Here is a 13,378-nt window from a genome sequence, read left to right as displayed (position 1 = left end):
ATTCTGGTTCATTAGGTCTTGGGTGGGGCTTGAGAGTTAGCATTCCTAACTAGTCCAGATGATGCTCCTCCTGTTGATCTGCCACCCCAGTTTGAATAGGAAAGTTCTAACATGCTAGACAAGGAATTCATCAGGACAGAAAGGAAACGCTGATGACATGATTAACACAAAGTGGAATCTGATGACATGATTGACGCTTAAAGTGGAATCAGAGCTGGGTTGGGGCTCTGCACATCAATACCCTTTTTGGCCTTTCAGTACTGTGAGCTGCAAACTTCAGTGCTTCATTATGGTATTAAGGGGCTACAGGCATGGTGCCTTTATGGGTTCCTTCCTCCATAAAAAATGTAAGTAATTATATTTTACAATTATTTTGGTACAAAGATGAATATAATCCAAACTGAATTCATTATTATTATTTGAAAAATATTTTTTCTTCTGATTTTAAAAGAAACAAAAATTAAAACACTTCCATGGGGCATAACTGTATCATGGGCCTTATGTACTGTATCTATTATCCTATATAATAAAAGCCTAATATGCTAAGTGTACAGTCATCTGGTTGGCTGTTCAACCAATCAAAGTGTAATATGCTAATGATATGCTAAGGCCACTCAACTGCTTGCTATTATATGCACTGACCAGGGGGCAGATAGTCAATCGGTAGGTTAGCTTGCTGCTGGGGCCCGGCCAATCAGGACTGAACGAGATGGTCCAGACACGCCCTGGAGCCCTTCCGCAGTCCCTCCCTGGCTGGCCAACCTCCCGTAAGCCTCCTCAGCCCTGATTGTACACTGGTGGGGTCCATCAGCCTGTCCTGTGCCTTCTTGCAATACAGGGCCTCTTGGGGGATGTGGGAGAGCCGGTTTTGGCCTGATCCTGCAGGCCAGGCCAAGGGACCCCACTGGTGCACGAATTCGTGCACCGGGCCTCTAGTGTCTAATAAATAAGTTAACCCTAGTGGGTCTGATACCCAACCAAAGTCTGTGCCTGACGCTTTGTACTCGAAATGTTTGAACCAGTTTGGAGTAAGGAAAGGTTTGTTGATCAAAAAGTTGCCAACTGAGAAGATAGGAGACGTAATGGTACCTCAAATCTATCTTACTTGCTGGACTATATTATGGGCTTTTAAATGGTAAAGGGGAACATGGAGCTCTGTCACATAGCTCTCCACAGAGATGGTGGCGGCTTCAGTGCCCGACATTTCGAGAAAAGTTCTCACGTGGATAATTGCAGGGGTCCCACGTTGAGAATTTTGGTCTTGATCCAGAGAAGAGAAAAAGCCAGTGGTAGCTGAGACAGTAGGGGAGGTGAAGAAAGAACCTAGCCTGGTGTGTCCACCCTTACGAAGCTGAACATACATGTCACCTGAACATCTCCGGAGGCATTTGGAATCTGACAGTGAAGAATTTTTTGGCTCATCTGCTCCTAGCAATTGGGAGGACATCCCCCTGGAAGATGGTCATCTGAAGTTCAGTTTCTTGTCATGTTTAGCTGATGACTTGGGCCATGCCATGCCTAACTCCAGGCTCCAGGAGATGTGCAGGGTCAGAGATGTTCTTGAGTTCTACAATGTGCCTGTTCAAGATAGAGCTAAATTTGATGAACTTGTGGCCAGTAATCTGCCTCCCGATATAAAAATCACTTGGGGCTACTGAGCAATTCAGAAGAGGAATTGAAATTATTGTCATCATCCCCCCGCCCCCAACAAGGAGGCTACCTATCAGACCTTTTGACACTTTGAAATACTATCAGAACTGTTCTCTAAAACCACTTTTTCTGTGGAAGAATGAATTATTTTTTTTTCTCATAACATCATGAATTGACAACAAGATTTTCTTTTTTTCACAACTGCTGAAACTTTAAAAAATAGAATCAGGTCATTAATAACTTATGAAAACTTTCTTCTCCAGACTCTCTAATTAACTTGGGTTTAACATATAAGGCGATGGCATGCTCGGAAGTGGTTGTATTCTTCATAGGCAAGAAAAAGTTTTAATTCTGTCAGTATTCTTAAATCTAAGGTAGTATTATATGCAGAATATATACAATTGAGGAAACAGATTAGATATGTATAAAAGAAACATAAAAGTCTGTGGGGAATATAGAAAGATGTTTCACTGTTTGATTTACTGCACAACGAGAAATAGTAGAGAATGATTCTGTTCATTCTGAAGTAATCTCTATTGAAATTAAAGTAGATTTCTTGAATTGTGTTGTGTTTTTAATTTTTTTAATGGTGAAATTTGTTTTTCTGCCTTGCTATTTCCTTAGTATAAGTATTATAAATGAAAAAAAGAATATATGCCAATTATTAAGTGCTGTGACTTTTTCTGTAACAAATATACCAGATTCTATAAAAAAGGGGGAGGGGGGAACATGGATGCAGAAGTGCTGGTGGGGCAGGCTTTAATTGAAGGACTTCCGAACTTGGCCATCTATGGTAAAGGGACATCAAGACTGGATCTTTCTGGAAAATGTACGCTTGGCTTCTGTAAAGGTCCCAGTGCTCAAGTTCTGGTTATGATCTGTTCCTTCAGTTCCATTGGGGGGTGAGCAGGGATGAGACTTTGGTTCAGGGTGCAGCTGGAGGTCAAAGTTCTCTCATCTGCCCATGCTTCCGCTGCATGCCCCGTGGTCCTGGGCTGCTGTTGGCACCCTATCAAACAGCACAGGACTGTTTTGAGCTGGCTCTGCAGTTACAGGACTTTTAGACCAACTACACCAGCGATGGCGAACCTATGACATGCGTGTCAGAGGTGACACGTGAACTCACTTTTTTGGTTGATTTTTCTTTGTTAAATGGCATTTAAATATATAAAATAAATATCAAAAATATAAGTCTTTGTTTTACTATGGTTGCAAATATCAAAAAATTTCTATATGTGACATGGCACCAGAGTTAAGTTAGGGTTTTTCAAAATGCTGACACGCCAAGCTCAAAAGGTTCGCCATCACTGAACTACATACATCTGCCATGAGAAAGAACATCTCCGAGATGGAGCTATCTAAATTCCTAAGAAAGATAAAAAAGATATTTTAAACAATTTATATATTTTTTTATTGATTCCAGAGAGAGGGAGGGAGAGGGAGAGAGAGAGTTAAAAACATCAATGATGAGAGAGAATCATCGATTGGCTGCCTCCCACCAGGGATCAGGCCTGGCCAGCCCTTTCGCACCTCCGTACTTCCTGTCAGTCGCTATGTGGTCTCCACTCTCTGTCCTTGGCTACCAGGGTTCTCTCCAGCTTGTCTTCAGTTGGATATTCAGGATGATTTTTCTATTTTAGTTGTAATTCTAGTTTGGTCTTTGTAGAATGTTAGTGTAGCTTCCACTTAATCCACTGCCATCTTGGAATTCAGATAAAAATATTGAACTGCCTTAAATTTGCAAAGCATCTCTCTTTCTGTGGCACTACATTGATATCAGCACAGGAATTAATTCAATTTGTTCATTCCCCTCTCTGCTGCTTTCCAAACTGTGCTCACTTGGGTTTGTCATGAATTAAAGAAAAGGGTATAACATTTAAAAAATATTTTTAAATTGATTTTAGAGAGAAAAGGAGAGGGAGAGAGATAGAAACATCAATTAAGAGAAAGAATCATTGATTGGCTGCTTCCTGCACGTCCCCTACTGGGGATTGAACCCACAACCCAGGCATGTGCCCGTGACCTCCTGGTTCAACCACTGATCAACACTGGCTGGGCTAGGGCGTAGTATTTTAGTGGCTGTTCCATTAATTACCAAAAGAGGAGTTTTGAGACTCTTACTACAGGAACTTAATTACATTTATAGTCAAGGGCCTGTAATTCTGCTCCATTTTCATCTCCAGGTATTTTGTTCTTACAGTTACAATAATATAAAACAGATGCAGTGTGGCCTCTGTGGTTGGAGGGAGGTTGGCAACCTGCCTGCTCAGCTTCTCCTCCATCCTTCCCTGGAGGCTTAGGCCACCTCAGGAATATGAGGGGCTCAGTTGGAGCCCCCAGTTGAACCCACAGTCCCCAGCACACTTTACATATGAGAAACCGGAAGTCCAGAGAGTGTGATTGTGTCTTCTTTAAAAAAAAAAAAAATTTCACCATAGCCAGTGTGGCTCAGTGGTAGAGGGTTGGCCCATACACCAAAGGATCTTGGGTTCGATTCTCAGTCAAGGGCACATATCTGGGTTGCAGGTTCATTCCCTGGTCCTGTCCAGGGCAAGTGCAGGAGTCAACCAATCGATGTGTCTCTCTCACATTGATGTTTCTCTGTCTCCCCCCTCCTTCCATTCCACTCTTTCTAAAAATCCATGGAAAAAATATCCTTGGATGAGGATAAAAATAAAAAAATAAAAATAAGTATAAATAAATTTACATGTGTTTCCAGATATTACAACTAGGTTGCTGATTCTAGAATTTAAATAGAATTAGCCAGCCTATTAGCTCCAACACTTGCCTTTCTTTCAGACGGAATGGTTGGTCACTTTGTTGCTCTGAATGCTTCTGATCCCAGAACCACACCCTGATTTCCTGGGAAAATAGAAAGGCCGGAATGGAATTGTCAAGGCAAACAACGTCCTGCTACCCAGGAAGAGATAATAATAGCACTTAACTACTTAGAATAAGCAGGGTCAGGCCTGGTTCTGTACGCTTTTCCTGGCAGGGCACGAGGTGGGTGACATCTTACTAGTATGTGTGCTTAAGGCACAGAGTGTCAGTACCTTGTCTGTGTCCTGGTTATTCCGTCGTAGAGTCAGGCATGAACCCAGGCAGTCTGCCTCAGGGGTCCGACTCTTAATCCCTTTGCTATGGGAATAGCCTTGAAAGTTCCCATCCCAGTCATGACAGTTTCTGCTTTTGAAAAAAATTCTTTTCTCTTTCTTTTTCACTTAGCTTCTGCTGCCCCTTCAAGGAACGGAGTCACTTTTCAACATCCTTCCTGGTCTACTGATACTGTTCACCTCACTCTTTCCAAATCCACCTGCCGACAAACATTTCAGATCTTGATCGTGATCCTAATTATTCCTCACTTTTGTGCTCATGGGAAACTATTGTGATATAGATCAACCTTGGGAGCTCAGGGTGGGGCTCCTGGGGGCTGCTGTGGAGTCAGAGGCAGAGCCATGGGAAGGCTATCTCTGGTCCTCAGAGCCCTTGCTGTCTGTCACCCCACGCCCTCATGCCTGGATGCTATGTCTGCATCTCAGTACTAAGCCCTCCCAACTTGGCCAAATCCAGATGCAACCCTGCCTAGACCCACCGGTATCTACTAGCAGATACCTACCGGTGCAATACACAGAGCTCCTCCCATCAGTGAGGTCCATGCTTTCCCATCTCTGGGGAGCACCTGAGTGTTCAGACAGAAGATAGTCTCTGGGGTCAAGCTGCTTAGATTCAGTGCTGGCCCTATGACTAGCTTGGGGACGTTGAGTAGGTGAATTAATTCTGTGCCTCAGTTTTCTTATCAATAAATTGCAAATTGTTATAGTACCCATGTCATTGAGCGTCTGTGAAGAATGAATAATACATGTAAAGCTCTTAAAACAGTGTTGGTTCATAGTGAAGAACTAGTAAATAGTACCATTTATTATGATGAAAGGGTTCGCAGCAGGAGAGAAAAAAAAAGTGACCTCCTGTTATCATTTGAGCATATATTTTTAAAATATGTTTTTATTGATTTCAGAGAAGAAGGTAGAGGGGAGAGAAAAATGTCAATGATGAGAGAGAATCATTGACTGGCTGGCTCCTGTACAGCCCCCACTGGGGATCTAGCCCACAACCTGGGCATGTGCCCTGACTAGGAATTGAACCAAAACCTCCTGGTTCATAGGTCAATGCTCAACCATTGAGCCACACTGACTGGGCCATTTGAGCATATTTTAAGACTAGAATTCTAGACGTTATCTTTCACTACCCTAGTGGAAACCCTTCCATTAATAATCAAAGGAACACAGGTATCTCAGGCTCAGAATAAAAGCCTTTGTCCAAATATGTCCCTCTATGTGGGGACAAAGTGGAGGCCCAATTTGAAATATTAGCTTCCTGGGAGTTGTCAGATTAACCCACCCCATGACGCTGACTCCACTATGTCTGTTAATCATAGCAGTCTGTGTTATATCACCAAATCATATCTTATTCACTGGTTTCACCTTTACCGGCAGAAAATCCATGTATTACTCCATGGACAGACACTCCCAACTCTGAGCTCAATTTTCTTCCTCATCATATGTCATCACCTTAGGTTCCTGACTTTGTTCTGTCTTGTCTGGGATTCTTCCCTTTTATAGCTTGGTCTTCCTGCCTTACCCACATTCTTTTCTTTTAAACAAATTTTACTGTGAAAAATGTTACACATAAATTGGTGTTGTGGTGGACACTGTATGTGCTGTCTGATCCCTTTCAGGAATGAGGAACTCGGTCCCAGCTCCCAGGAGCAGGGCTTGCAAAAAGCCCTCAGTCCTGAGCCTCCAGTTGTCTGGATGACCTCAGCTGAAGAGACCTGGTCAAGGTCAAGATCTTCTCCCAAGGTGGCTTGCATCCAGTGACTGATCAGCATGGGGATATATATATATATATATATCCCCATTTGTATATATATATATATACAAAATATATTTAAAATAGTAATAAAATAAGCATTCTGCTACCCTCCATCTAGGTAAAAATATAGACTATGTTACAAGTACTTTGAAGCCCTCTGCATTGTGTTCCCTTCTCTGTGTGCACCTTACCCCAGGTAATTGCTATCTGAATATTGTATCAATCAGTGTTTTGTTTACCTTTATATTAAAATTAAAAAAATATTTACATTAAACTGAACAATTTATATATTTGCCCTGCTTTTTAAATTAAGGAATGTACATTTTTAAATATATACAGCGAGGAAGGGAGAGGAAGAGAGAGATAGAAACATCAATGATGAGAGAGAATCATTGATCAGTTGCCTTCTGCAAGCCCTCTGCTGGGGATTGAGCCCGCAACCTGGGCATGGGCTGTGACTGGGAATCAAACCACAACCTCCTAGTTCAGTGATGGCGAACCTTTTGAGCTTGGCGTGTCAGCATTTTGAAAAACCCTAACTTAACTCTGATGCTGTGTCACATATATAAATTTTTTGATATTTGCAACCATAGTAAAACAAAGACTTATATTTTTGATATTTTATATATTTAAATGCCATTTAACAAAGAAAAATCAACCAAAAAAATGAGTTCGCGTGTCACCTCTGACATGCGTGTCATAGGTTCGCCATCACTGTCCTAGTTCATAGGTCGATGCTCAACCACTGAGCCACACTGGCTGGGCTATATTTGTCCTGTTTTTGAGCTTTAAATAAGTGCAACTTCATAATGATGCTTTTGTAATTATCTAGTTATTATTAACAGGAAAGAATTAAAGGGAAGACTAGATAATATAGGCATACCATTTATTTAATTATTATCACCCGAGGATACTTTTCCATTGATTTTTTAGAGAGAGTGGAAGGGAAGGTAGGGCGGTGGGGAGAGCGATTAGTTGCCTCCCACAGGCTCCCCGACCAGGGCTGGGGATTGAGCCTACAACTGAGGTATCTGCCCTTGACCAGAATCAAACCTGGGACCTTTCAGTCCATAGGCCAATGTTCTATCCACTGAGCAAAACTGGCTAGGGCTAGGCTTGCCATTTATATAGTTTTGCTAATTTAACACTCTTCCCTGCTGATTGGTGGAGGAAGGGACCGGACAAAAGCAGTTTAGATGCATGCCCAGTAAAGTCTGAGTGATGTGGGATGGTGCTTGCCCATCAGTCACACCTGGGAGGGAGTCAGTGGCCAGAATGGGTGTGGCCACTGCAAGTACAAGAAACCTGAATATTAAAACTTCTCAACAAAGAAGCGCTCTCTCTCTTGGCTCCAGGCAGCAGGCTCTTGGGACCCTGTTACAGGGGGCTGTGCTCTCCTATGCCCCTGTGGTTCACAGCCATGTGGGACCCTCATAATAGGCTAACAAAATTTAATTAGCTTGGATGCTGAACTACATCTGGCCTGCAACATGGAATGGAAGCTCTGGACATGGGCCTTGCTTTTGGCTCTCCTGCGACCCTTGCTGCACCTTTTCCAGGACTGGCTTAAGGAACATGGGACTGTGGAACCCAAGGAATGTAACTTCACATAAATAAAGCTTTTTCCCACATCTCATTCTCCTGTGGGGGGCTTTTGAAAATTCTTATTTCAGTGGTACCCCAAGAACCTCACTTCCACGAGCAACAGAGGAATTCAATTCTCTGGTAACAATACCATTACACAGTCACTTGGTACTCTGACCTTTCCTTCCACATTATTTTTTTCCAGGTTTGTCCCAAACTTAAAATATATATAGCTTTAGTTAAGCTCCCTTCGTCAACTTTTTTTTCTCTCCTTCAAAATAGCATTCCATTGTGTGAATGGTTTAACATTCAGTTACTGACTCTATAGCTGACAGACATTTGGAGTGTTTCCAGTTTTTTTTTGTTTTTTTTTTTCCTATTATGAACAAGTTTCCTAGGAATATTCTTGAATCTGAGAATAGAAGTCTTGGGTCATAGGGTATATATATCCTAAAACTTCTTAGAGAATGCTAACAAGTGAAGCAAATTGACTGTACAAGTTTATACTCCTACCAGGAGTGTTTGTGAATTCCCATTGTTTTACATTCCTCATTCTTGCTAACACCTGGTATAGTCCATGTTTTGTTTCTCCCCTCAACCCCAATGGTGGTATGAATATTTCATTGTTTTATATCCCTACTTACTAATAAGGATGACCATCTATATATATATACAAAAGCCTAATATGCAAAGTGTCCTCTCGGGAGTTCGATCACTCACTATGACGTGCGCTGACCACCAGCAGGTGGTGTGGAACATAGCAGGTGACCAGCAGCAGCGGTGGGGTGCTGAGGAAGAGAGGGAAGGAGGAGGCAGGGAGATGGGGAGGCAGGGAACCTGATCGGCCCTGATTGCCAGCCAGGCCTAGGGACACTACCCGTGCATGAATTTCGTGCACCAGGCCTCTAGAATTTTCATAAATTTACAGGACATTTATGCTTTCTTTTCTGTGAAATGCCAGTATTTTTGTCCTCCCATCTTCATTCTTTAAAATCAGACAGACATGTTAATAATGACTTTCATTTATCTCCTCCAGCTGTATGGTACTCTGTTCATCAGCATTCCTAGTTCAACACCTAGTTCAACAAGTGGCCCTCATTTGGCAAATGTGCCAAAAATCAAGTTTCCTAGAGATAATTCAATGTGCCAAAAGCTCCCCTCTTCCTTCGTATGTTCTATGGGCCCAACTATGACAGAAAAGCGATATTGGCAGTTTCATGATAGGAAGCAGTCTAAAAGTCCCGAACAACTTTTCAAAATAAACCCACAATAAGGTTGGGACAATCAAATAGTTATTCAGATTTTCAGTTGCTGCACGGAAAATTTAAGAAGAGCAGCAAATACCTGAAACAGAAGAGTTCTGGTGGGAAAGCAGGACTTGTGAATGGACAAGTGCCAGTGAAGTGGCTAATTCCAAACAGGTGGAACTGGGAAGCATGGCTTTTGTGCAGATGTTGGGGCAACAGGAGTGGATAGTTGAACTTACGCTTGGGTAGAAGGTAACTCAATTGGGAGAGTAGCTGTAGACCCTGAGGCAAGGTGTTGAAGGTAGAACTTTGAACTGAAACATTAGATTAGCTGTCTTCTGCATTAAGCCTTCCTCTTCTGATCAATGTGAGTGAGTTTCATTAATCATAATGACATCTATACACTCTTAAAAAACAGTAATATAAATAACATATAAACATAAATTTATTGTATATGTCATGTATGCAACCTATAATCAATATTTGGTTTGCACATGTCAATGCCTCTCAAACTTATATGCAGAAGTATCCTGAATGGCAAAAAAAGTGTAACCAGAAATTTCAATTATATTTTTACTCCATCCCCACCCCAACTAGTTTTCCAGTAAAATTGTCACGTGGCTTCATTAGCCTGTCTGTGCATTGCTACTGATCCTAAGGTTTATTTACACCCGGGTGAAAAACAGGCATATAAGGATTAGGGGAACCTTTACCATTACTTAGGACTGTTGAGGGGTCTACAGGGGCCTACAGACTAGAAATTGGGACCACTGTGGGGTAATCAGGTTAGAATAAAATGAAATTACGCACTCTTTTGTTGAAATTTTCCATGACTGTTTTGCATAAATGTGGCTGAATTTCAATGAGGCTCATTTTCATCTTGATGGCTTGGTTAATCAACAAAATTATCGCATTTGGGGTTCAGAAAATCCATGAGTGACTGTTGAGAAACAAATGCATCCACAACGTGTCACTGTTTGGGCTGGAGGCATCATCGGACCAGTCTTCTTCGAAAATGCGGCTGCTCAGGCAATAACAAAAGAGTGCATATGTGCCAGCAAAGCCGTGGAGGCCATTTACCCGGTATGCTATTCCATACATAACCCTATACTGTATACTTTATGAATCAATAAAACATTTACAATTTTAATTATAAACCTGTGTTTTCTATCAAAATTACGTCTTGTGTGAATTTTGGGACACCCTTTATGTGATGTAATGGCCAAGCCAAATTAGGAGGGGAGATATTTAGGCAGATAGATTTTATTTTTAAAGAATAAAGTTTTGATTTTGGAATAGTTTGAAATTTATAGAAACATACCGAAGGTAGTACAGACAGTTCCCACATACCCCATATCAACTTTCCCATATTAACATCTTATATTATTACTAGAGGCCTGGTGTATAAAATTCGTGCACGGGGGGAGGGTGTCCCTCAGTCAGGCCTACACCCTCTCACAATCCAGGACCCCTCAAGGGATGTCCGACTGCTGGTTTAGGCCAGATCCCACAGGTAAGACATCCCTCTCGCAATCTGGGACTGCTGGCTCCTAACCGCTTACCTGCCTGCCTACCTGATCACCCCTAATTGCCTCTGCCTGCCTGACTGATCACCCCTAACCACCTCTGCCTCAGCCCCCGCCACTGCAGCTTCATCTGGAAGGATGTCCGTAATGACATACAGAAGGTTGTTCGGCTGTCTGGTCTAATTAGCATATTACATTTTTATTATTATAGATGCTACATTTGTGACAATTAATAAACCATTATTATTATTATTATTATTATTATTATTACGTAAAGTCTATACTTTATTTAGATTTTCTGAATTTTTATCTAATGTTCTTTTTCTGTCCCAAGATCTCACCTTTGAATTTTGATTTACTTAACACTCATCCTCTTACAATCCAAAAAATTCAACAAACAGCACAGACGAAGCAGATGAATTATTTCCAGGTGGTGGAGTCCCATGATGATCCTCAGAATCACTGTGATGAAGGCCAGAAAGGTGACTAAAGGGTTAATTACTAAAAGAGTAGAACCTTTGGGGAAGTGATGGACAATTTCATAAGAAGTTTTGGCTCTGTATTTGGCATCAAAAGGGAAAACATTACTAATTTAGAAAGAACATACAACACTTTTGGGAGACTTCTACATGTGTGAAAATCGGTATGATCTCTGTCCTAATGCACTGCTGTATGCTATGTCATTCAGTCACCTCTAAAGCTGTGGCCTTTGACATCACACTGCCTGAATTAAAACATTTGGCTCCATCTCTTATTTCAGGCAAATCCCTTAATTTCTATGAGTCTCAGTTTACTCATTTGCAAATTGGATAGTAATATTAGGCTGAAATATGAAATTGTCATTTTTAAAATATATCTTATTGATTTTTTTACAGAGAGGAAGGGAGAGGGATAGAGAGTTAGAAACATCGATGAGAGAGAAACATCAATTCAGCTGCCTCCTGCACAGCCCCTACTGGGAATGTGCCCGCAACCAAGGTACATGCCCTTGACCGGAATCAAACCTGGGACCCTTCAGTCCGCAGGCAGATGCTCTATCCACTGAGCCAAACCAGTTAGGGCTGAAATTGTCATTTTGATAGGTTATAAACAGTCACGTATCAGCAATTTTCTACATTAAATTTGGCAATTTGTACTCCAGCAAGTTCTTGAGAGGATTACCTGAGATCATGATAATCAGATTCTTGGAACGTTCCTGGTGCTTAACAAGCATATAATATATACCGGCCATAATTAATATATACCATTTCCTTCTCTGCAAGTTTTTAATATGAAACACAACAATTTAGAGAAACTGTTGTTATCATAATCGGACAAATAGATGGTGGGTCCACTTCTTTTTTTAAATATTGTTATATTTTTCTCACACACATATATTTTATTGATTTTAGAGAGAGAAAAGGGGAAAGAGAGAGAGAGAGATGAGAGAGTGAGAGTGAGAGAGACATCAATGTGAGGGAGAAACATTGATCGGTTGCCTCCCACACACTCCCCAACCATGGATCGAACTGACAGCCGGTATGTGCCCTGACTGGGAATTGAACCTGCCACGTTTTTCTGTACTAGGTGATGCCCCAATCAATTGAGCCACAGTGGCCAGGGCGGTGGGTCCACTTTTTGCTCATCAAATTTACTATGAGTTTAACTAGTCCTGCCTGAAGTCAAGGCAACAGGGCCCACCGGGGCCTGGAAGAAAGGCAGCGCGGCACAGTGGTTCATGGCATGATTTGAAAAGGCTGCAACAAAAGGTTTCACTTACCAAAAACATTTCCCTGCACATCCTGACTATCTGGCCATCTTCAAGATTTACTCTTTTAGGGTTAGCATTGCATCTACAAGAGTGTACTTCATTCAAATATCTTAATTACATGAGCATATACACATACAAAGAGATTTGGGGAGAAATTAATGAAAAACAGATGAGGCGAGGTAAAGATAAGAAGTATAAAGGACCAAAGTCAAACTTGTCACTTGTTAAGATTGCATCAAGCCAGCTCTTGGCAGGGATAGTCTCAAGAACTGTTCCATCTTACAGTACTTTGAATTCATTGTATAAATAAATTTCTTGGAAAAGAAAGGAAGAAAAGAAGAAAGAACAAACAAAAAGCAAAGCAAAAAATTTACTCTGAAATTAAATTATGTAAGGGTTACAGAGTGGTAATTGATTTCATCCTCTTTACTTTATATAGCAAATAATATTTTAACATTATCTTAATTTATTAAGTGATTTTGAAAAATAAGCCAAATATTAGTAAACTATATATTTTTCCTATTCAAACAGAAAGGAAAACCTGCCCTACTGACCAGAATGAGGGCTGGCTCAAGGACACTTTATTTTTTAAATATATTTTTATTAATTTCAGAGAGGAAGGGAGAGGGAGAGAGAGATAGAAACATCAATGATGAGAGAGAATCATTGACTGTCTGCCTCCCGCACGCCCCACAATGGGGACTGAGCCCGCAACCTGGGCATGTGCCCTGACCAGGAATCGAACCGTG

General features: G+C 41.3%; 1 pseudogene across 1 annotated transcript; it reads left to right on the top strand.

The window, feature by feature from the left end:
• Positions 1 to 1,178: 1,178 nt before the first annotated feature.
• On the top strand, positions 1,179 to 1,658 carry LOC308527230 (large ribosomal subunit protein mL50-like; annotated as a pseudogene). The gene has a single exon. The product of its transcript is annotated as a large ribosomal subunit protein mL50-like (transcript).
• The last annotated feature ends 11,720 nt before the right edge of the window (positions 1,659 to 13,378 follow it).

This window comes from Myotis nattereri, assembly GCF_964212035.1.
Source record: "Myotis nattereri genome assembly, chromosome: 11".
Classification (NCBI taxonomy): Eukaryota; Metazoa; Chordata; class Mammalia; order Chiroptera; family Vespertilionidae; genus Myotis; species Myotis nattereri.
The sequence above is the reverse complement of the archived record's forward strand: the minus strand, read 5'-3'. Positions and strand labels throughout refer to the sequence as shown.